The sequence below is a fragment of the Drosophila albomicans genome, chromosome 3 (assembly GCF_009650485.2).
Source record: "Drosophila albomicans strain 15112-1751.03 chromosome 3, ASM965048v2, whole genome shotgun sequence".
Lineage (NCBI taxonomy): Eukaryota > Metazoa > Arthropoda > Insecta > Diptera > Drosophilidae > Drosophila > Drosophila albomicans.
Window position 1 is genome coordinate 42,146,845 of NC_047629.2, and position 21,405 is coordinate 42,168,249.

At 35.9% G+C, this 21,405-nt stretch overlaps 1 protein-coding gene across 1 annotated transcript in view; it reads left to right on the forward strand.

Annotated features, from left to right (window-relative positions):
• LOC117568270 (klarsicht protein) overlaps positions 1-21,405 on the forward strand; it is a 129,829-nt gene that overhangs the window by 52,459 nt on the left and 55,965 nt on the right.

Below are 21,405 nucleotides of genomic sequence, written 5' to 3' on the forward strand. Positions count from 1 at the left end.
AAAAACAATGCTTTGAAAAAGAGGCGGACTCCAAAGTGTTTATTCCCCGTCGTCTCACAAAATTTTCCAATTAACGCTAAAACTGTGAAAATATTTATTTACGATATTCCGTAATGAAAATCGCTGTCAGAGAGAAAAGCAAAAGCCATCGTCAAAATCAAACGACAATGGGCTAGCAGCCAGTGCAGTCAACGGGCCAACCGGGCGGCTGCGCAATATAAAAGACCAAAAGACTTGTTGCTACTGTCTGTGAGAACTGACTTGAATCGACTGATTCGAGTGAGTGGATGAGTGAGTGAATGAATGAATGAATGCTGTTATAGGTTTTTGGCCAGTTTTCATTTGATTCACACATTGTTTCGACGCCATCGAAACATATTGTCGGCGTTTTTGATTTGCTGCCAAACAAGAAATTGTTTTTGCTTAATCTATTAAATGAAAGTAAATGCATCGCAAAGTTAATTGCAAATCAGTTCACAACAATTTTCATTGCCAATAACACAAATTGTTTTTATGACTACAAGTATTTTTATTAGAGAGAGAGAGAGAGAAACTGGCTTCAAATTGTATTGAACTTTTAGCGCAAGATAACAAAGATTTTAATGTGCAATAAGTGCGAATATAACAATTTGATGTTGGATTGAGATAAAAATGAAATATTGTTTTAAAATGAAATAAAAAGTAATATCTTGTTTTACAAGATTTCTATTACTTCAGCATTGAACGGTATTCTTTTTATACTTTTATCTATAAAATTTATAGTCTAATTTACATTTCAAATGAGAAAAGTTTAAAGCAGAGAATGAACCCAAAACGTGGAATAATTGAAATGAATCACTTCTATATGAGCACAATATTTATTCAATCTTCACTCTAGATTTTGTGGGCGTTCTTGTTTTATGATCTTGCACATTAGCTGAGAACAAATGCGTTTTTACTGCGTTTGCTATCAAGCCAAAACAATTTGCTCGTCATCACGCTGGCTGGCGCATTAATTAAATTAGTATAAAATTTATGCATTGCATACACATAAAACTCTTCTGAGACTATAAAATTCTACTCGACTTTGTCGTTAAGTAAATGTGCCTCAAGCTCAAGAGACCTTTTCCCCTTTCTTAATGGACTTCTTTTCACTTTACGACCATTTGTTTTATTTATTTTTTTGTCTTTATTTAACATCATTTGGTTTCTGATTTTTAAACATGTTCAAGGTTCAAAACATTTGCTGTGTGTGTGTGTGCTAGTTAAGAGTTAAGTTTTGTGAGACACGATGACAAACTCAACTAATAAAATTTTTCTTTTTCTTTCGTTGCAGGTAAGCAAAAAGTTTTAGAACTTTACTGGCATAAAACAAAAGAACATTAAAATGAAAAATAATCATAATTTGTGAGTATCTCTGTGTAATTTGTACAACACTGAGCATAGCTCATTTAATTAGTCTTGCGGAGAGTGTAATAATTTTGTGACGAATTGAGGAAAAAGTGTGAGAACTCCTCTGGTCAGAATTGGCCAAGAGAAAGAAGAAAATAAATTATAAAGAAATTTATAATTTAGCAGAAAATTGACACAATGGAAAGAAAGAGTATTTCTGATTCAATTCGAAATACGTTTTCATATTATATCTTTCATTAAAGCGTATTCAAACTTCGGCGAAGCTTAGCTTCAACTTTTCTCCCATGTCGTTATTGTTAGTTGGTTGGCCAAGCCTTTTGGCTTGTTGCTTGACACAAACCGCAACAAAATTCCATGGAAATCATTTTGTATTTTTCTATCATTTTTTTTTCTTTCTTGTTGTTTTTTTTTTTGTGTGTCTGTCTTTCTATTGTGTATTTTGGCTTAATTTCTGTGGCTTAAATGGTTATCGATAGGTTGGTTGCATTCGTCGCTGGCAGTTTATGAAGTCTCGCCATTGCATTTTGGCTTTAACAAATTTGTGAGCATTATGTGATTATATGATTGTCAGCGCGGTTGAAAGATGGAGAGGGGGAAGCAGAGGGAGACAATTGTGGCTGCATTGCTCTGCGTGTCCCAAATGAGCCGCTCAAGCATTTGGCTTTGCCTTTTGCCAAATGCCGCCACGGCGTGTTGCACAAGAGGAACTCCATAGAGTTAACTGTAAGTGAGTCGAATAAAAAACTCGATTCGAGAGCGATTTGCGTGCCAAATTCAGCACATATACTACTCTTTTATGCATAATGAATGGCCTTAAAAATCTAATTAGACAACAGCATTGTTGGCTCTTAAGTTATGGCCATAAAAAAAAGAAGGCGCATAGCGGAGCCAGAACAGTGCATGGAAAGTTGTTTAGTTCCGGGGGCCTGTATTTCGCGTTTTGCAAATGAAACAATAAAATCTGAAGAGTTCTAAGAGGGGCGTGAGGTGGCAAGGTAAGAGGATCTATGCCACAAAACACACGCGCACACTTGTCTTTGCTTAGTTGTTCTTAGCATGTCCGTAAATGGCTGATGAGGCCAACTTAATTATACCGTTGCAAAAGATCTCTTTGTTTTGGACTTCGTTTTTTTTCTGCGCTGTCTTCTTTCTTTCTTTTTGATACCTCATTTGCAAATTGCGGCACTCTCCAAAGGGCCAACATAGCGGAGGAAAGAGAGAGAGAGAGAGAGAGAGAAGCCAGTACTTGTTTGCACTGGAAGAAAGCAGAGATTGTGCCATTTGAGGCAGCGTCAACTTAAGGTCTTTAATTGCCACTACTTGATGCTGAGCAGGGCTTCAATTGGTAGGCAAAACTCTTTGAAACGGTATCGAGTCTCGAGTCTCTCGTGTACTTAAAACTATGCCACAGGTTTCTAATAATGCTGAAAAATTAGAAGAGTGCAAAACTAGAACGAGAAATGGGAAAGAAGAGAGAGCAGCTGGAGGGAGATATTGAAGGTTGGAGAAAGTGTTCTAAAATGTAGTGAAATTTTGGAAGTATTTTGAGTATTTATTGAGAACTTGAGAAAGAGTCTGAAAACGGGTTCTAAAGGCAAATATAATAAAGAAATTATATACATAAGCATAAATATCAAAGTTATTCAAATACTACCTCTGAAAAATTTATATTTGTGCATTTTATTACCGTTTTTTTTTACGAAGTGTATATTTTGAGTAGGTAATGCAAAGGATGAATAATTAAGCAAATATTAATGGTATATAAAATTATGTTATTAATATAAAATTTGTTTAAAAACATTCTTTAACAAATGTTAATATTTGTGAAAAAGAAGAAATGCACACAAAATAAATTAAGAATTATTTTATGATTCACATTCAATGTTTCTTCTAATGATAAGTTAGGTACTATATGGAATCTTCCTTATGCTCTGCAACCATTTTAGTCTTCGTATATCGTTTTCAATACTAAACACATATAATTCATGCTTAAGCATCCTTGCCAACACTATTCTACTGAAGTATGTCTCACCTTTGTTGCTTTTACTTTTCTTTTACTTTATGAACTACTCCATTCAATCTTACAAACATTTATTATTATTCAAAGCGAACTATTTATACATTTTATAAATTCCTTTAAATAGTTTGTAATATGTAGTTTACTAATGAGTTCATTCATTCTAAAACAATCACTCTCAACTATGCAGGCATTTCTCTCTCTCTCTCTCTCTCTCTCTCTCTCTCTCGCTACTTTAAATAGTGCTCAACTTGGTCTTTCACAAATTTTCTACAATTAAATTGGAAGCAGAATGAACTCATTTTTGTTGTTTCACGTCGCTGTTTCGCTGCACTTTTCTATTTATAGTTATCGCAGTTCTTGCTTTTCGCTTCGCTGTTCATAACAGAGTAAGCGAAACAATCAAACGAAAAGAAGAAAGAGCGAAATGAAAAAATGCAACAACAACCAACACATGTCTCAAATATGCAATTCACAGTGGAAATCACATTAGAAGCGAGAGAGTGCAAAGCACTCGGCAAATTAGCCGAAGTGCTGCACCTGCCTTCGGTCACATACAAACGAATCGCTTGTGACACACAAATGTGTGAGTTTCAACTCCGCCTTCTACTCCATTTATCAGCTAATGCCCTTATTATATTATGATATATGACGTGCGGCGAGGGAGGCGATGTTGTCACAGTGCAATGCAGCTGATAAGGCGGCGAGTTTTAGAGGGTTGTGTTCATTTAATTGGCTTGGCCATATGGCAAGGTTTGCCAGCAATTTCCCTGACCAGTCAGTCAGAGTTTTATGCTGCTTTTCCAACCAGTTGCCTCAACTCATTGCACTGACTTCATAATTTAAATATAAGCTCAGCACTTAAATTATAGCAAACACCACAAACCAACAAAAAATGAAAATAAAGCACAAAATGCGACCGGAAACCGCAAACAACATCTAGAGACACAAAAAACTAAAAAAATGAACACACAACTCGCAATGCGTAACGAATGAGAGCCAATGGGTTTAATTTGGAGAATTATCTATGTACTACCCGAACTTGCTATAAAACAGCTTCAGCTTCAGCTCCAGCTGCAACTTTATGACAAAAACACAAAATAACGAAACAAAAGCAACGACTACAACAAACTAACTGCCAGAGCAATTAACCCACTTTGTTTTTGTGCGCTTCACAGCTCCGTAACATCCATTAACGAAAAAATGAGACAACCGGAGAAAATAATGAAATAATAATATCAAATGTGAAATTCATCCTGTCATTTAGAATTTTCGGGTTGAGAAATTTCCGAAAAAAAAAACAAATTTAAAACAATTTAGGCAAACATTATTTCACGCAAGAAGATCATTTGAAATTTCACTTTCCGCAAATTTGACATACAAAATAATTATAAGAAATTTAATGATTATAATAAACACATTTTAGAACTCATTTTAAAGTTTTGACATAATTCGAAAATTTCAAGTGTCATGTTCCGCCATTTAACATACGAAATAATGATTAGAAATTGCATTATTATTTACAATAATGAGAAATAATTTGAAAATATCAAATTTCATTTGATGCAAATCGAAATTAAAGTTTTTGATACAAAATTTCATTTTTATTTTGAAATGTTTCTGAAATCGTAAAGACAATCTTTAAAGTTTGAAATTTTGTTTTCCGTAGCTTAAAATTGAAAGTTTGTGTTTAAAACTTCATGATTTTAATCTTAATTGAAATCGTGAAAAATTCGTTATGACTAATGACAGAAAGTCAATATTTACTTTACTTTTTGTAATTTCGAATTAAATGGTACATATATTATAGCATTTAAAAATCACTTAGATCACTTATTTATCAATTAAATATTCAAGTTGTCTTAAATAGTTTTTATGTTTAAACAAATTTAAATATCATTTAAAGCTCATTTAATAGCTGAAGTACAATTAGCAAAGCTTGTCTTTAATTGTTTCAAACAAAATAATGATGTCATATGGCAGACAGTTCTGTCAGTCAGCAGTTCCGTCTTCTGTCTGTCTGTCGTATCTGACGATCTTCTAGCACAATCGAGACCCAGTTAGGGTCAAGTGTAAGTGCCATGGAACCATGCTGTTCTCATTCCCGCTTTTATATCCATTTCCATTCTTATTTCACTTACCCATTCTCCATTCTCGGTGTCTCGAGCCACATTCCTCCTCCTCCTCCCCTCTCATGGCAAGCGCGTGGAGACTGTCTAATAGTTTCGTTCCAGTGACTGATCTCTCACTCTCGGAAAACAATTTCCTTTTATGGCTGTTGTTATATTTTCTCAACATGCGGTTCTAATGAAAAATTTCCATTTGGTTTTTCACCACCATCAACTGTTTTTTTGTTTTTCTCTCTCTTTTCCTGTGATGGAAAAAGTCAAGTGTGTTGTTGCATTTTCATAATTTTTGTTGGCTTGGAGTTTATTGGCGCCTGTCACTCGCATGCTGCACGTTGCATGCCACATCGCCCCCAACTTGTGGAATATGAAAACGCTTTTGACGCAGCTGACCTTCGGCAAATGCCGAAATGGTTAATGGAATGGCAGATGCCAACACGGCGACACTGAGTAGCTCGTCTCCACCTCCTCCTCCTCCTCCTCCTCCTCCTCCTCCTCCTCCTCATGCTGCTCTTCAACGGAAGCTAGTGAGGAAATTTTGAAAAAGAGAGGGAGGGAAAAACCCCTCGCGAGTTGTTGTCTTTGCCAAACATTGCGTAGTGTGTTTCCTCGACTCTTTTGCATTTCGGCAAGAGATGTCTCGCTGGCGATAACCTCGGGTAAAAGTGACAACTGCAGAAATGGGCAATGAAATGTTTTTTTAGTGTTGTGTTTTGTATTTTTGTCTGTCTCTGTCTCTGGCAGGCAGTTGTTCAGCTGCTATCACTGTGGGGCCATCGCAGTGGGGCCAACAGAGCCGTAAAGAAATTAATTCGCCTAACCCTGTCGACACCTAACACAAGGTTGAGCTTAGCACCCACAACAACAGCACAGACAATAAACTACACACACACAACTACAACTACAAGTGAAGAAGACACGTTGTCGCTGTCTCAAGGCTTTCTCTACCGCTGGCAATTCTCTCTCCCTCTTTTGGCCACCCGCATCAATTTTTGTGGCTTGCACTTTTGACTGACTTATGCAAATGTGTTTGAGGTTCGTCATAAGGTTGCCACAGGTTAACTGCTTACCGCTGCTTGACTACTGCCTCCCGACCCCTTTAACCCCTCCTCCCTCCTTCGATGCCTGCCTAATTATGCAAAAAGCTGCTTAAGCCAACGCTAACGCAACGTCTTGAGGGTCGAAAGGAAGCCAAACTTGGCTAACCAAAAGAGTCGCCCTCGTAAATTGCAATTTGCATGATTGACGAATGCTATTTGAGCATTTGCATTAAATGGAGGAAAAACACCCCGGAAATTCCTTTCTCGCAACTCTGCGAAAAATTTGCACTGCATTTTGTTGCATGCCCCATTAAAATGTAGTGTTGTGTTGCATTGTGTGTGTGTGGATGGAAAGTGCGGAAATGCAAAACGAAATAGTTTTTCGCAGTGAGTGTGAAAAAGTTGAAAATGTTTCAAGTTCCCCCGTTCGTTTATTCGTTCGCCTGAATAAATAAAAGAAGCAACGGCTAGAGGAAGCGGCCAAAGAAGAAGAATGCACGTTAAATACTATGAACTCCATTGTTCCGGTCGAACGGATAGCAAATGCACTGAGAGAAGTGATCTAGCAGGAAAGTGGAATGCAAGTATAAATGCAAATAAAAATATTGTATTGGAAACCGAAAATCTTTGAGAAAATCTTGGTCTAGTAAAAAGAAGTTGAAGTCTATCTACAATAAAATATTTGATTCAGAATTTTAGGAAAATCTTGATACAGAAAAGTATTAGTAAGGAAAAATAATTTGATGTAAAATATCAGCAATGAAATTTTGTGTTTCAAATTAATAGGGTGCTAAAATAAAATGTCTTCAAAACTTCGTAAGCAATATTCGTCTAGTTTTTTGTTTAATCAATGAGAAGTTAGTCTAGAAAAGGTTCAAAATATATACTAAGCTGAAATTAAATTCAAGAATTTTCGGCAAATCCTAGTCTAGTTTGATGCTGAGAATAGGTAAATAGGTAAACAATTGAAAAAGATAGGTAACCATTTGAAAAAGATAGAAATATTAAATGCAAGATTTATTTTCAACAACTCGTAGTATATTTTTGTGCTCAGTGTATGAACAGTTAAACTCTTGAAAAAGAAGGAACTGCTTTAATGTCGAAAACATTTCTCACAGCGTAAATTGCTGGCAAATTTAGAAAAGACGACAGGTGCTGGGCCAGAAGACAGCTAAGCAAGGAGTGAGGAGAGATACAAATGGTAGTAAAAGTGTGGTGAAGAGGTGCGGAAGAAAGAGAGACAAAGAGTTTGAAAGAGGAGCAGTTAAAGGAATACGAATACTTTTCTGATTGTGGTACTTGGCCAAGTCATTTGCCTAGCTCGCTGACGGCCTGACTGCCTCTTGGCCTGACTGCCAACTGACTTTTGGCCCTGGTTGTGGAGCAGCGGCAGCTGCAACTGGTGTTACAACACTTGAGGGCAGCATGCTGCAGCAACGCCTTGATTACAGGCTCAGCTATAGCTGAAGAATAGAACAACATGGCATTAGTAGAAACAAAAGTGGCAGACTGCGGCTACTGAATTTGCCACGTTTCAGTTGCAGCATCAATAGCCCAATTTGCAGTAACAAGAGCTCTAAAGGTGATTTTCAGTTTTTGTTTTTTTTTTGCGCAATTTTCATAATCTCAAGGAAATGCAGCAGCAACACGCTTCGCATTTTCACACCAAAGCCAATCGCTTCCGGTTCGTTCGGTGTCATTGCTGAGAATCTCATCGAACGTGACCAGAGATTTGACTGCGAATCCCCTCGGCTCAAAACTCAATGCTCTGCAATTATCCAGCAAACAATTGCAACGAAATTTTCACGCGCCAGCAACATAAAATAACAAAAACAACTGAGAAAGAGTTGAGAGTGCTCGACTGTGAGTTACCCATACCAATTTAATATACCGAAATGCATGTTTGGTATATTGCTATAATTAGGTACTGTAAAAAAATATCTTCAGAGTATCACTTAAATATATCAAAAAATACTGAGAAAGTATCGAAATGTATATTTGGAGTATTGTCATAACGAGTACTTGCAAAAATTATCTTTACAGTGCGCTATCATTTAAATATACCAAATCAGTATACCAAATAATAGTGACAAAATACCGAAATCTATATTTGGTATATTTACAATTTATAACTAGTACTGTAAACAAAAAAATCTTTACAGTGTGGATTTATCATTTAAATATACCAAATTAATATACCAAAAATACTGAAATGTATACTTGGTATATTCTTATAACGAATACTAAAAACAAAATATGTCTTTACAGTTCGGTATTGTCATTTAAATATACCAAAGTAATATACCGAAATGTATGTTTGGTATATTGTTATAACTAGTATAGTTAAGAATATATATACATATTTTTACAGTACAGTATCATTTAAATTTACCAAATGAATATACCAAAAATACTGAGAAAGTGTCAAAGAGGCATATTTGATATATTGATATACCAGATTTGAAATCCGTTTGTCAAAGTTAGTCCAAAAAGTTATAATACACTTTAAACCTATGTTAACCATAGGGTATTAAAATAACTACAGCAATTGCAATTAGAGTTGCCAGCGCATTTGTGTAACTGTAAATGTGGGCGTGTCCATGTTGGGGGTCGGTGTTGCAAGTGTTGCCAACTGCATAGCAAAAATTGCGGTGCCTGTCAACATAAGCGAAATGCGAACCCACCTGCTGAAGCGCTTCACCTGTGTTCAGTTCACAGAGAAAGAGAGAGAGAGAGCGAGCGGGGTAATTGAAATTGTTTCTTTAATTATATTTTCCTGGCTACAAATCCTGTTTAAACTCTGCTAATAATTAAATTAAGTAAAAAACATGAAATTATAAATTAAAGCAACAGGAAATTCAATTGAATTTCGAGGCGGGGCAACAAAACACAAGCGAAATCTTTACGATAGTCGTACATTACATTTTTTTTTGGGGGTGCAGTTCCCCCTCATAAAAAAACATAACTATATATGAAACAAAACGATATGTGGGCGTTTCAACACGCGGGTGTTCTACGGCTTTCTCCATCAGCAGCTGAAGCAAAAGAGCGAAAGAAAGCTCATCATCATTACAAATTTGTTTGAACTCTGCCCACCTGGAAGCCAGTCAACGGATTGAAGCAGCCTTTCCTTTCGCCTTGTATCTTGAGCTAAACATCTATTACAATTCTGCTTATCGCGATGCTCTTGAATTACAAATACCCCGAGATTGTTTGTGGAGAGAAATGATGAGTTGTGAGATGAGTTGAGTTGAGTTTTTTTTTGGGGTGCGGCTATTGTTTTATTTTCGTTGTTGAATTTGTTGCTTTGGGTTTGTCTTCTTGTGGGTCACAGCTAAGTGACTTTTGTCTCAAGTTGAAGGCGCCAATAACATTAAAATTTAACTGTCTGTCATGGAGGTTAAAAGTAAATTGCATTCGATAAGTCATTTTTATGTGTGTGTGTTTGTTGTTTGTTTGTTTCGAGGTGCGCTGCTGCAATTGCAATTCAAAATGCAGCTTGAAAGTTATTCCGCACAATTTTCCAGCACTTTAAGTTCATTTTTCCCATTTCCATTTCCCATTCGATGCGAAATCCTTTAAGCCTTTTATGAACACATCAATTGCAATTGCTGTTTTGCAATCGACAACTCGAAATCGTCACGCAAACAAAATGACAAAGTCATCTTCCCAAGTTGTGTTGCATGTTGCATGCAGCAGCATCAGCAGCAGCTGCTGCTTGTGGGTGAATGCGTTGCATTGCTCACTTCGAAGCGTTGAAAACATTATTAGAGTCTTATCACATTCGAAGCGAGCGAGGGGAGAAAGCAAAGAAAGCGATTAGTTTGCGACGTTTTTATGCAATCTTCTGCGTGGGTTGTGGCAAGCAATATATCAACATATATTGATTGGAAAAGGGAATTCAACTGCAACAATGGATCAATAACATGTGCAACACATCTACCATTCTTCGTGGGTTGTTTGAGAAATCATTTAAAAATAATTAAGCTCATGTTTGCTTTGTTCCCCAATATCAACCCACGCTCTTCTCTTCCCTCTGGAAGCTGTTGAGGTTTAGGGTTACATCTGAGGATGAAGAAGATGCGTGGGGCACATCTTGATCATAAATCAAAATGCAACGGAAGTGTAGAAAACAAGAGACAAACTATGTGATGTGTGTTGTTACACATTACGATATCGAATTTCGCCATAAACACAGCTCTAAATTAATCGACATGTAAGAATGATTTGTTATTGTGTTGCGCATTTTATGGGACAACACAAACATGTAAATAAGGAATATAAAACGATAAAGGTTTAAAGCAAATCAATTTGTTGCATTGGAGATATAAAAAATTTAAATTGATCGAGAAATGTGCTAATCGAAATGGGATAGAAAACCTTTACAATCTAAGCAACAGGAAGGAATAGAAATAAAATCAATTCGATTTAGAGATTGCTCTTTAAAATTGTAATAAATCAATATGAAGGAAACACATTTGAAATGGTCTTTAGCTAATGAGATTGAGATGGAAGTAAGAGCGTGAGACTAAATGCAAAATGAATTACAAATGTTGAAAGCTTCTTGAGTTGAATTTTTTGGGATTGTTGAAAGCAAAATGGATTACAAATTTGATATTTCACAAGTTTTTTGAGTGGCATTTTCTGGAATTGTTGAAGGCTCTCAAATTGGATTTACTTCATCATATTTTTCTGTTTATTGCATTCAACTAATTGCACTTAATTTAGTCTAAAGTTATTTTTTACAGACACTCCTTTATGGTATTTTGTGGCACATTAGTGAAATGTTTTGCCACATGCTGATTGCTCATTTGTTGCTGCTGTTGCTGCTACATTTGACATGTGTCCGTTGCAATGACAACACAAATTTAAATTACAATTCAGACACCTTTGACTCTGTTTTTTCTTCTTCTGGGAGTTGCTGACAAAGCTGAAAGTGGCTAACAGCCAGGCAAAGAAAAACCGCAGCGTAAATTAGCCAACAAATGTTGGCAACATGTTGCTGCGCAGCATGTTGCTGACTGTGCCACAAAAATGGGGAATGGGGAATGGGAATGGGAAATAGGAATGGCAATTGAAATTGGAATTGCAGTTGCAGTTGCAATTTGTGTTGTTGCTTTGCTTCTTTCGCATGCCAAATGATATCGCAGCTAATAATTTATGACTTTTAATTTGCCACTTGTGCAAGATTTATGGCAATATGAAAATTGAAATGCAATCAAAAATATTATGTTAACCTCTGACACTGTCTGTGCAGCCAAAAACTATGGCGACGATTGAATAAAAATGCGCTCCAAACTAACGGCGCAAAATTGTACATAAATCAGTTAATGCAACGACAGTTTTTGGCCGCCTTATGGCGCCCTTTTGCCACAGACAACAACAACAGCAACAAGAAAAAGGTAAAACTGATTGACAAGCCATGAAATTGCATTTTGGTTAGTTTTTTTTTTTGTTTAAGCTTGTCTTGTGGCTCCTGGCGCTGACAATTTGTAATGGAATTTTTGTTTTATCGCGCTTAGAAAGTCTGAACTTTGACTCCCCCCCGAATTGCTTTATGTGGCCTGGGAGCGTGGCGTCCTTTGCAGCCAATCTCACTCTATGTGTGTCCTGTAAAACAATAGAAATTCTGCTATCATCGATGCAGACTCCCAGCAGCGATTTGGCTTCATGCATCGATGCATCAGTTTGATCATCAGTTGCAACAGCAGCAACAACATGCAAAATATGAACATGACAACAATCCTCAACCTCGAATGCCACCCAAGTAAAATACATTTCCTACTTGTGGCCTTGGTTTCCTTCCTCTTGGCCATTTGTATTTTTGCTTTTTTTTTTTTTTTGTTTGTCTATTGTTTGCATAAACATAGTTTGCAGTTTACGTTTTGTGTATTTTATTTGTTTATCAACTATGCAGCGATTTATTTGCATCCAGAGCTCGTCTGATGTCTTGCTCAGCTCTCTGTTGTTGTTGCTTGACTCGTGCAGCAATAAATTTTGAAATCTTTCTGCTGGCCGTTGGTGTGCAACAGACCCTGAAAAGAGCAAAAAAACAAAAACTATACATTCAGAAACGTGCAATGAATTTCAAATGCAGTTACATTGAGAATTGACCAACTCTAGAGCGCAAAGACTGAGAAATATTCATGCAACATGTATCTGAGTTTCTAATGACACGAATCTATGAATAGTTTATTAAACTTGCGACTTACGAGTGTTTGTTTGTTTAATAGATATTTATGTGAGGCAAGTGTTTACTTTGAAGGCTTATTGCTGACTTCTGTTCAGATATCTGTTAATAAGTTTAATAAATTCTAGTAGTAGAAAAACACTTCTTAAAACAAATTTTAAATTGATTATAAAAAAGTTTACCAAAGTGGCGAAAAGAAAAATGTGTGTATAGATTTTTGGCACTTACAATAATACTCTATGGTATATTCTTTACGAATATACCAAATATAGTCCATGGTATATAATTAGTATATTTTCGGTATATTAATTCGGTATATTTTCGGTATATTAATTCGGTATATTTTAAAATGAATACCGCACGCATTTGTCTCTATTCAAAATGTGTAGCGGGTATTTCAAAGTCGAACACATTCGACTGCAGCGTTGTTACTTGTTTGCTTCAAATTTGGGACAAAAATAAAATTTACTTAATTAAAGAAAAGAAAACTATATTAAAGTGTTGTGGAATTACTTCAACAGACTATTTTATAATAAATTATTCGTCATCCCTTGATGATCTCATAGATTGTAATCTTATAGCTTTACAATCAGAAATAAAACTGACCTTTAAAGAAAACTAAGACGTAAAAATCTCGTAAGCCTTTGCTATATACTATATACTGTTTTTTATAATCATTGTCTGGATTTCCACTTCTCTATCTTATCACATAAGCTATAGCTGCTATCTGCTTTCTAAACAAACCAATTTCATTTGAACAATCCATAGTCTGTGCTATATGTAAATATAATAGCTGATGATACCATAAATTTATGGCACTAATTAATGCACTTCAGAGCCAACTGCGCTTCCTCAATAGGCCCACTTATCGGTTGCAAAGTGGGCCAACTACTATATAGTGTAAGTGCTTTATCGATTTTTCTGTGTTATCGCTCGCTGAATCAACAATGTCAACAATGCTATCGAAAGCAAATAAAAAAAAAAATAAAAGAAAAATTAAAATTGAACCGCCGCACAGTCCATTTCCCAATGCTGGTTGACTGCACTTTTGTCGCGTGTCTCCCGCATGCCCCCAAGTGGCAAGACACCCACACACAGACACACAAACACACACATATATAGAGCATGTCATGCACCATCGCCACATGCACGGACCCAGAAAATTGGGTGAAAATCTTATGTTTCGTTTTTTCTGGCCATACATAAATTGTGCATGAGTAGAAGAAAAGCTTTTGCCTCCATCGTTGCCTATTCAATTAGCATAACAAACTATGTCTCGTTTTTTTCCCCCAGTCAACACCCACTCTAGAATTTCTAATGCGGCGCCCAAAAAAGAGAGAGAGAGCGAGACACTCGCTTAGTTGGAAATTGTTTTTCCATATCTGGGAGAAATGTTTTCTCATTCATCCACAGTTTGTTGTGGTTGTGTTTTTTCGGCTGTCAATTGGAGATTTGTTAGAAATGTTGTTGTGGGTTGCGTGACTTGGCATCTGGCGATTATTTGGCCGCCAAGTGTGTCCAAACATTTCACTTCTGGCACACAAATCATGAAGCGCCCCTATTTAGACATAAATTATATATTTATAGTGTTGAAGTTGCAGTCGCAGTCGAAGTTGAAGTTCTCTTCTCAATAAATTTTACCAGCTGCCTCTTTGAAGTGTATTTTTAATGATTTAACTATGTCACTAACTAATTCCTTCTCTTTTTCGCTCTCTTCTCTTTCTAGGTAAGAATCGTCAGACAGAAATAAATGATTGCATTTGGTGGAAAGTGTATTTGGTTTGGTGTTGCACATATGTTGCGTAAGTCTTTCTCTGTGTTTACATTTTCGTGTCGCTTCCGCAATTAAAATTGCCATTTCTCATGTGGAGCTATCAACAAAACGAGATGCCATTTTCCTCTCCACCCCATTCACTCCCCTTCACAATGTTTTGTCATAACTTAAGTTTTGGCATTGCGTGCAAATTTCAATTTTTCATGGAAAAACGTTTTCGTTTGCAATAACGTTGAAAATGCCAAAAATGCTACCAAGATTAGCTCAAAATGTGGGCATATCACATATGTGTGTATATACATATATATTTTATATATACTCCTTAGTCCAGCTGGACGCTCCCCTCTTGTAAATTTCCAACTCTTCATAATTAACATTCAATCGCTTTCTTTTTCGGCTTGAATTCGAATTCGAATTCGTGCAATGCTTTAATTGTTTCGATTTCGTACATCACTTTCGCATTTTTGTGCTGTGTGATTTATTGCCAAATTATCCTCTGTTAATGTCTCTCAAATAATTGATATTTTCTGCGTCTTTATTGGCATCTCACTACGTGATTTTTGCAGAGTTTTTCGCCAGCTACTTCAATTGAATTTATAATTTTCTTTTAGAAGGTTTCGCTTGGTTTCATCATCTCTGCTTTATAATTTCTTTTATGTGCTGCATTTCCATTTAATGTTTGTTCCTCTCAAAGCTTATGCACTTTAGAGTTTTCCTTGGAAATCGGAGAACGTTTTTTATGCTCACTCTTTAAAGCGTTTTGTTTTTTGCCCTGCCAGAACATTTAGCTTAGCTAAATGGAATTATAATTACTGAACTTTTTTCGAACATTACATAAAATTACATATGGCATGCAAAGCGGAAGTTATGGTTCACCTTTTTCCTGAATTATTTTAGTGTAGGGTAATTGAATTGAAAGACTTTAACTTCTAGGCAACTTGTATAAATTTGCGGCGGTAGGAAATGTGTGTAACAGGCAAATGGATCTCCGACCCTATGAAATATATGTATTCTAGATCAAAATCAACAGATGATATTGAACTGCTGATATGATCTGCATGTATGTCCTTATAAATACATAGATATCAGTAATTATAAGATGCACAAGCATATTCTTTTGTGATACCACTTGCTATATCAATATACTAAATATACATTTCGGTATAAATTAGTATTTTAATTCATATAAACAAAATTCGGTATATTTAGATATGGATGACATCCATATTCTTGTTTTTATATCAACAAATGGTATTTCATTATACTAAATATGAATTTTAGTATATTTCAGTATTTTTATATATTAATTTGGTTTATTTATATGTAAACACCACATTGTATTATAGAGATAGAACCATATTCCTTGTTTGCTACCACTAGTTATACTAATATACCATATATATACATTTCAGTATATTTTAGTATTTTTTCGATACATTATTTTGGTATATTTCAGAAACTATAATATATACAAACCTTGTTGTATCAATATACTAAACATACATTTCGGTATATTTCAGTATTTTTTCGATACATTAATTTAGTATATTGATATGATAATACCGCACTGTTTTTAGGGTCGCAGATCCGAACCCTCTCTACTGTATGTAGACTTTGTACTTTTTAAAGTTTCATTTCATATTTCCATTTTCTAGTTTCTTTTACTGCCAATTTTCGTATCTCTCTTTTCGCATCTCAGTGCAGTTCATTCAATTAGCTAATTACGCAGTCAACTTATCGCTGCAATCTCTGCGCGAAGATAACTTTTATTATTACCAAATGCCGATCAACATCATGATGATGATGATCATGGGGCCAGCAATTACTTTGATAAAGGCGAACATTTAGTGGCAGCTAACAAACTGCACAGACTAACTTATCCACAATAACGAGAGTACAAGAAAGATGCACTCGATCGCAGGGCACATCAAATGCAGTTTTGCCTCCGCTTGTCGTTGTCTTCTTCTTCTTCTTCTGGTACCCCTCTCCATTTGGCTGTCTGCAACTGTCGTGGAGTCTTTTGGACTGCAAGCTGTCAGATTGCATATCTGTGAGTGCTTCCAAAGAGACAGAGAGAGAGGGAGAAGAGTTCGAACTCGTAGTCCGGCTGTCTGTCAAAAGCGCAGACCGAACGAAGACCGTCTCGAGCATTAGGAATATGGAAAACAATTCGTTGTTTGAACTTTTTATTTGCTGCCACATCCAAAGCCAAAGCAGCGTCTGTCTTCCGGCAATGTTACAATGTTTTTGTTGCATCAATTTCAGTTTCAGTTTTGTTAGCTGTCACTGATCGTTGCAGTTGCTGTTGTTGTTTTTGGCCTTTTCTATTTCGTTGCCAATCGCGCTGTCAATGCAACAAAAAGGGGGGAGACATTTGGTCTGCTTCTGCCTGCCGCTCAGCGATTTGCTCAGCTGATATGTCAAAGACACATTGAGTAGAAAAAGGTTTTTTGTTTCCGTTGCTGCCACTCAACTTGGGCAATTGAGTCACCACACGATTTGTTTTTTTGTTTTTGGGGGAACGTGCAACTAGCACCTCGTAACTTGCCACCTGGCTAAAAAAAACCCTACGTGACAATCCCCAAAGGAACAACGTGCAGGATTATCATAAAACAAAAATTCACTATTCACACAGCTCAGGTGAAAATTGAAATTGAAAATTCGCATATGCAAATTCCGCCGTGGAGACTTTCTAATGCCAACTGCAAGCGGATATCTCAAGGGTGCATCGTTTGCACCTTTTTTTTTGGTTTGGTTGTCGGTCGCTCCCCCCACATTTGTTTTGCTGATGACCCGAAAATTGTGCAGGCGCATGATTAGCGCTTGTTAACTCTTGCAACATGCCACATGTGGTGGCAAACGTACGTGTGCAACGACGACATCATAATCCCAATGAGCCGATGCCGACGCCGACGCTTTTCACTTGTAATATTTTTAATTCAATCATCGTGCAACAGTTGCAAGTGCGCCTTCAAGGTGTGCTCTGCCCACTCAGACTCTGGTCTGGTTGCTTGCAACAATCGATGGGGCACACTCCCCGTGTGCCACACACTCCTCGTCTGCGTATTATTCAAATTGTCGCGTTGGCAAATTGCTAATAAAGTTGCCAATCGTCGCGTTGCCAATAAAAATTATTGCTTTTATTTCGCAGCTATGCAAATTTTATGTGCAACTGCAACTTCGACTTCAACTGGCAACAAGGCGTTGTTATTGTCCCAATCCCAATCCCAAGTGTGGAGTGTTTGTCTTGTGTTATTTTCAATGACTTCGTTATCGACCCATTGTCGCAGGCTTTCAGCGAAGAAGGATCAGCTAAACTTTCACTGGGCAACGTTTGGTTTATTGATCAGCTTGTTGAAAGAAAGTTGGACATAAGAAAAGTCAGCTGAAAGCTTTTATTTTCGATATGGATATATATGTATTCTATTGTCGAAATAATGCCAAAGATTTTAGTGTTAATTCTATTTACATTTCAACTTAGAAATAAGATTTCATTTGAATTATACGATTATGTATTTCTACTATCAACTTAACGCCAACGATTTTATTTTTAACTCCAATTACATTTGAAGATAGAAATAATTGAATTTTTATGAATAGAATATTAATTCTTTTTGTGGAATATTATTCAATATAATATGTACTTTCAATATTATCAATTTAGTATGACAAGTATTAAAGTCCAATGCGAATTCTACTTTATTAGAGCCATTAAATCAGAATAGATTGCCATTTATCAATGACAATTAAATCTGAATAGATTTGCAATTTATCAATGTCATTATTATTTAGCATGAATACAGATAAAGTTTCTCTATTGTAGCTTAATCAATTCGATTAGGTAATAGCTATACAAGTTCTAAATGGAAAGCTTTATTTTGTTGATGTATATTTACTTTCTATTTCTATTTACTACAATAATATTCGTGATTGTTTAATCATGCTTAATTATACCCGTTGCCTGTTGGATATTAGGGTATTATAACTTTGTACCTGCAGAAAGTTTATGTAACAAGCAGAAGTAGTTATCTCCGACCCCATTTTGGTTGACAATCTGGTATATTTTGTACTCTATATTTTGAATGTAGTTCAATATCGTTATACCAAATATAGCTTTCAGTATATTTTAGTATTCTGAGGTATATTTTTGGTATATTTGTAGAATATGGTTTTATTGAAAATGGGTTGCGAGTGTGTCACATTCGAGCACACTTGACTGTCGCTTTCTTACTTGTTTTATTCATATTATAAAGTTCTAATTTGAAAACTTTTGCTTTGAATTTTATTTTGCAATACATTTTTAATATTCCATACAAAATAATTGTTTAATTCTGCGCGTTAATTACTCTGTTTTTTACTTCTCTGCAATTCTCTCTTCTCTTTCTAAAATCCGTAATCTAAATGACATCATTCATTTACTGTGTAACCAATTAAAAGAATTTGCTCACTCTTTTGATTATCTTTCAAGTTGTTTGCTTAAAGTCCACAAAATCTTTTCACAGCTGTAAGTAAAGTAAGTTTACTTTGCTTTGTAAGTAAGCCCTTTTGTGTAACTGGCTAAAAACTTGTTGATCGTTCTCTCTCTACTCTTTGTTTGCCTTTTTCTTACACCTTTTAATCGGCAAGTTTTGCTCTCAGTTTTGAGAGTTTTTTCTGCTGCAGTTTCAGTTCAATGTCCTCTAAACAATTGAACATTAAGCACGCTAAGCGCTTTGCTTGTTATTGTTGTTGCTTTGCGGTCTTTTCGGCGCTCTTTCACATGGCATCAAAAGCGTAATTCCCGATAGACCTCAACACTCATAAGTTAGCTGCAATGTTATTGAACCGAGCCCACATTATTAACGCCCCAATAGAGACCCGCAAACAAAACAAAACAAAAAGAGGAAGGAGCCAAAAGACAATATATATATTTAAGTTGGGCGATTAAATGGAGTTTAAGTAATGTCGCTGGGGTTGTGCACAAATTGCAGTTGGTAGCAAATCACGTCCAAAAAGTGCAGGAAAGTGTTGGCCACAATGGACCACGTCCGAGATCAGATTGCTGAGTTTTGTTTTTTGTGTAACTTTTACTTTGCCTCCAACGATGTGCTAACCCTAGAGAGGATGAGCCTCCTCTTTCCCCTTTCGTGTCTCCTCTCCTTCCTACTTCCCTGCCTGCCAAACACTTTCTTCTGGACGCCTTTTAAAAATCAATTTATTCCCGACTCGATCGAATCGTGGCTATACAAGTGCACTCACATGTCGTCGATCAGCGCGTTGATTGTCGTTTATCTTTCGGAAGTGCCAAACACTGACAAGCTGCTGTCGCTGTCTTGGTTGTTGCTGTTGCTGTTGGAGTTGCTGTTGCTGTCGTTGTGCACTTGCTGACCCCCAATGTGACCCCAGTGTGCGCTGAGTTATGAACCCGTTCGCCGCTTAATGAGTTGCACAGCCTGTCGCTTGAGGCTGCAACTTGAGGATGAGGAGGCGGTCCACTACACCACACTATGAATCTTTTTTTTTTTTTTTGTTGCTTTTTTGGGGGTCTCTTGAGTTATGCATGTGCCTGTGTTTTGATTTTGTAGCTTCTGGGCAAACAGACAGACTCCTACTTTGCCTCCTCCTCCTTTAGTTGCATCTCAACTCCTTCCAAATTGAGGTGTCGTAATTGTTGAAGAGAGAGAGAAAAAAAAAAACATCAGCGATTCACTTGGCTGCATCGTTGTTTGTTGTTCATCTCCACCTGTTTTTTTTTTTTCTGTCTGATAGTGAAAGTCAAGCAAAAAAGTTTTCGTCCATTGTTTGTTTTTGCCCCCAGGACTGTTTTTTTTTATTTTTGGCAAACTCAATTTGCAATGCACAACAAAACTGTGGTATTTGTCTATACTATTGATGAACATGCCTAATCCTTAATTTATTAAATGCCAGTTAAGATTTTTATTTATTTCCAATGTAATTAAAATCTTTTCAGTTTTAAATGCATCACGTATTTCCTTTCACATCCATATTGATAGTGTATTTAGTTGTCGGTCTCTCACTATTAACTATATATTTAATTTGTTTTCTTTGTTGTTTTTTTTTTCGTTTTATTATTTTTTGATGGCATTGCCTTTGGTTAGTTTTTGGAGGTAATTATATTATCCCCATTGTACAACTCTTTTGATGGGCACTTAATTTGCCAAATGTCGATTTTCAATTATAGTCGTTGAATGTTACTTTTGCTTTTGGCCACGCCCCATTTGCAACTTGTCAAGAAAGTGGCAAGCGAGGATCACAGAAGAAAAGAGACATCATTAAGTTTCAGCGGTTCAATAAAGGTTAAATGAATTGATCAAATTATTATAATTTCAAATGGTGCACTTCGTATAAAGATTATGATTATTGTTGCTTCGAGCATTTAAATAAGCTTTAAGTAGGTGTGTTTAATGATATTTAAATTGCAATTATTAGTATTAGAAATAAGTAATATCTTATAATTATGTGAAAGGGAAGTAATCGAGTTGGTCTAAGAGGATGTTGGTATAAAAATATACTAAACATTAGCTTTGCTGTTGATTATATTTAATCAAAATATTCTGTTGTTTCTAAAAAAACAAGTAGGAAACTTGAGTGCGAGATACACGCTTCTTATTTTCAAAGGTGTACAATATTATACTTAAAATATACCAAATTAATATACCAAAAATACTGAAATATACCGAATTGTAATTACAAAAATATAGTTAATTAATATACCGAAAATACTAAAATATACCGCATTGATATACTGAAAAATGCTGTATATACTGTAAATATACTGTATACTATATTTATAATTTGAAAAATGTAGTTAATCAATATACCAAAATAATACTGAACTATAGTGAACACTATATTTGGTATTTCTG